General features: G+C 33.7%; 1 pseudogene; it reads right to left on the bottom strand.

Annotated features, from left to right (window-relative positions):
* Nucleotides 1-1321: 1321 nt before the first annotated feature.
* LOC106299272 lies at nucleotides 1322-2408 on the bottom strand (annotated as a pseudogene).
* Nucleotides 2409-4456: the final 2048 nt, after the last annotated feature.

Consider the following 4456-nt stretch of genomic DNA (forward strand, 5'->3'; position numbering starts at 1 on the left):
ACTACGGAGAACTGAATATTGTAAAGAATAAAAGTGATAAGATTATACCAAAAATTAAGAAAAGATGATTCAATCGCATAGTCGAGATATTATCTCTTTCATTAATTCAAAATACATCCCGTAGTGCGACGGTTCGATAATGTAATGAGTTTCAGGATACAATTGCAAAAATCTTCTGATCTGCGTCATTATATCAGAAGCTTGGCGAAACTAGTTTTGTTGTGTATAATCTCAAACTAAAAATAAATATCAAAGAGAAAGAGGAAAAAAAATAATGTGAGGAAATGTTAAACAATGATTTTCTTTCCAATGTGTCTTTTATAATGAGTTTCACCTTTCACGTATTGTTATATATTTTCAAAAGTCAAAACGTACGTTATGTGATCATGGAGTAAACTAATGGAATAATGAGAATTGATTCTCCATTACTCGCGTTAGTGGCCAAATTAATAAATGGTTTGATCAAGCAAATCAAAGCCAAATATACTTCTTATGGGTTTGCATTTTTATGTTCCAATAAAACATAAAATATCATCATAAATAAAATTTGAAAGGTTAAGTTAATTGACATATGGTCCAACTAACAAAATCAATTTTAAATTTAAATCCACATTCAGAGTGATCAATTTGCTAAATATTTTATATTTAGCCAAATTTAAAGTTTTATAAGTTTTTCATGTCACTCACTTTGGACCTCAATTTTTCATTCAACACAACTCTGATTTTGACAAGTAAATACACTAACTCATAGTGTTCACGATGACGATTATATCGTGCCCAAATTCCGATCTTTCTGAGAGACGTATCCGTCGAAAAACCCATCGAAAAAATGATCCACCTCACCTTTTTAGTTCCAACACCTCCTCTACCTGCTAGACATGCTCGCTACTCTGTGATTCTTATGGTATCCATGTTTTATTTCACCTACTATTACTCGACCATAGATGCCTTGATTTACATATGCTCCTTGTTCGCCTTTGGGATCTCCATCTTCCAGCTCAACTCTCCCATGGACACAAAACACGCCTTTTGCTTTTGTTTAGTCTCAGCTCTCAATGGCTATGGGCTGGGAGAATGGCTAGATTCAGAACGTAGCTTTGGGTGGGTTGTTGTGTTTGTTATATCCTCTTCACAAAGCTTATATACCCCATTAACGGCATCTATGTCTAGTTTCTCTATTAACCAACTCCTGACCTATTTACTTTTTTAATAAAAGAAAAAATGTTGAAAGAGTACAAGTGTCTATGTATTGATTATCTGAATCATTAAATTTGCTAATCTCAAGATATGTTAGCGTATGTGCAATTACAGACGTTGGGGAGATTGATGTCAAGTAAAAGTTCTATATAATGTTTCTTATGCAATAATTTCATATAAATTTCAAAAACATATAAAAAACCATATCACTTTTTTTTAAGAGCAACTAACAAAAACCATATCACACACTTCAAAGAAAATGCGGATTTCATCAAAACCGTTCTGCTAATCTAGCAGAGGCTGCTCGGAGCTTGGAGTAAACCTTACCAGCAGGAGATCCCATGATGAGACTAGACAAAGAATCCCTCGCGATTTTAATGTTAGAGAAAGCTCCCAAGATGTGGATCCTCGTGTCAGCGATCACAATCCTTGTCTTTGTAGAGTTCTCAATCGCGAACTTGGTCTTCCCTCCTTTCCCTGACAATCTCCCGATAGCACGGGACAGATGCTCGCCTTTAAGAGTCTTGACATCCTTGATCTCAAAAGATTCGACATACAGCTCGTCCACTCTCAGGAGGGAGATCGCATCAGGGATATCGAAACCGAGCATGAGAGCGTGGATGAAGATAACTGACATCAGGCGTGTCGGCTAGGGTTTTGAGCTCGACTTTGCGGGATCCGCGATTCATGCGAATGTCAACTTTCATCTGGTGGTAGACAGGAGGGTAGATATCTAACCAAGCTTTCTCGAGAGGAGAGTAGCGGTTAGGTGGGACGGATACCTTCCGGAACTGAACCCTGCCATCAGACATCTCATGAGCCTTGAGTGGCTTAAAGATTGGCTTAGCAGGCAGTGACTCCGGTTCAGTTGCTGATTGAATTTCCATCTCGGTAGATTCTTCTGCCATTGATTTCTTTACGCTTGAACGATTATCTCTTTTTTCAAACCTATAGAGAAGAGAACAGGAGACATAGTTTATGCGTCCACTAGCTAAATTGATACAGCTTCAAAAGTGGATCGTAGTATCCAGACAAATTAACTCTTCCAATAGAATCTCCTATCTATTATCGTAAGTTTAGTTACAGTACAATAAGAAGAGAAGAGAACCTGGATTACTTGAGGATGTCGCCGGCTGAGGAAGAAACTAGGAGAAAGACTTGGGAGTTGTGAGATTGTGTTAAAAACTAGGGCTTGTTCAGAGTGAAACGAAGCCGATTTTATATTATCGCGGGGCTTTAAGAGGAGCATGTTTATTAGTTTGTCTCTTAGCCATTGCTTAAAATTTTTTATTTTTTAATTTTTTTTTGCCGATAAAAAAAAATTAAGAAAAAGAATTGATCGCCACGTGTCGTGAAGTCCGCAAAACACTCTAAACTGAACAAAAACGTCTTTTCTTTTGCATACACAAGCAACGTCTTTTCTGTCTTCTGTGAAGCCCACAAATTTTTAATTAATTTTTTGGTTGTGAAACCAAGGGTAAGCAACCCCTATAAACATGTTCTGAAGCCTATAATTATTAGAGTGTGATGGAAGCAATCGGAATTTGTGCGGTTCCAAGGTAGGCAACTCTATTTTACAATTATCTTTAAATATTATTTCTCAAATAGATTTGCGTGCATTTTCTGTCAACTTGGTTCCTTTGGCCACTCCTCCCAAACTTACGAATTAGGACATGATTACTTCATGCAAACGCAAGTTTTGTGGTTGATAGCTGTAGTTGACGTTTTGTAACAATCACAGAAAATGTTATTAATCATTTCAAATTGTTTTAAACTTTTTAAATTTAAAAAATAGTTTCAGCTAATGTCTGGGGTTGCAGATGGTTACAGGAGAAAACAATAATTTTATTTTTCAAAAAAGTATAAAAATAAAAATATTCAATTAAAATTTTTAAATTAAAATAATAGAAATACTAAAATATACATATATTTTAATTTATATTATAAAATTAAAAAAATATATATATTTTCTATAATTTTTCAAAAATTTAATAGTGTAATTTTATAAATATAATTTTATATTTTTGTTGCTCAAAAAAAATTTATATTTATTATAATAATATACATTTTAATATTTTATATATATTGTTAATTTATTATTTAACCACTACTACTGCATTTGGTAGTTGTTCATAAATATCTTACAAACATAACAATTTCTAACCATTGTATTAGTCATACAACTATCTTAATAGCGATTAACATTGGAATCATCCGTATCTGGAAACGTCCGCAACCGCATCCGCAGCCTATAGAGTATAACAGTCAGGCCTTTAGTCGGATTCTTCAACTTGAATTTCCCATATTTGAAATCCAACGTGTCAAATTTGCATATTAATATTAAATATTCAATGTATTAAATATTCAACGTATTAAGTATTGTCCATGGCATCACCACACTTGAATCTGATTCATTAAAATTCAAATCCTTAGCTAACCAATCTAAACATTACTACCCATCGATTGATCATGTGTAAATATTCTTGAAAATGTGCAAGAATGTTTACGCTTGCATTTACTTGAATACCAGAATATGATTAGTGTAATCAAGGTTTTTTGGGGGTTTTGCCAATTATCAAATTGGATGATAAAATATAGTTTTATCCATTATTATTTATAAAAAGAGAAGCAAGATTCTATCGTTGTTAAGAGGAAAGGCAACCAATGGTGGGGTCTTAGTGGAATCTTGAATTCTTTTACAAGAGTGCAAGTTTTCTCTTATGATCTGCATTTGTGATGCAGATTGTTTGAATTGCTTTTTTGAGTGATGAATATTGGGAAATACATAGATTAAAGCATAAAATAAGTGTACATATATAATTGGCCCAAGAGGAGAAGAAATGTATTTGTGTGTTTGTCATTTTGGGGGACACTGAATCTAGAATCTATCCATCACCCAATCTTACAAGCAACTGGCCTCTTTGAAATAATGTCCAAATCTGTCGCGTATCATTTCCCCGAAAATATAAAACTTGAATCCTGATTATATAGTTACATTAATTACGTTATGAATATGTTAGGTAAAAACAATGAAGTTAGAGTTTTGTGAACAGTTTGACTAGAAAAAATAGCATGATGGGCAGGGTCGAGTAGATCTCACCGTTGGATTCATTTTTATTGGACCTTAAAAATCCTAATCACAGTGTGTCAGATTTTATATTGAAGGCAAGGACCGTTGTTAATAAACCAGACCGAACCACTTTCATCTTAATTAAACCAAATAAAATAAATTATATTCAAGTTTTAAGGATTAACATTC

Source organism: Brassica oleracea, chromosome C6 (genome assembly GCF_000695525.1).
Source record: "Brassica oleracea var. oleracea cultivar TO1000 chromosome C6, BOL, whole genome shotgun sequence".
NCBI lineage: Eukaryota > Viridiplantae > Streptophyta > Magnoliopsida > Brassicales > Brassicaceae > Brassica > Brassica oleracea.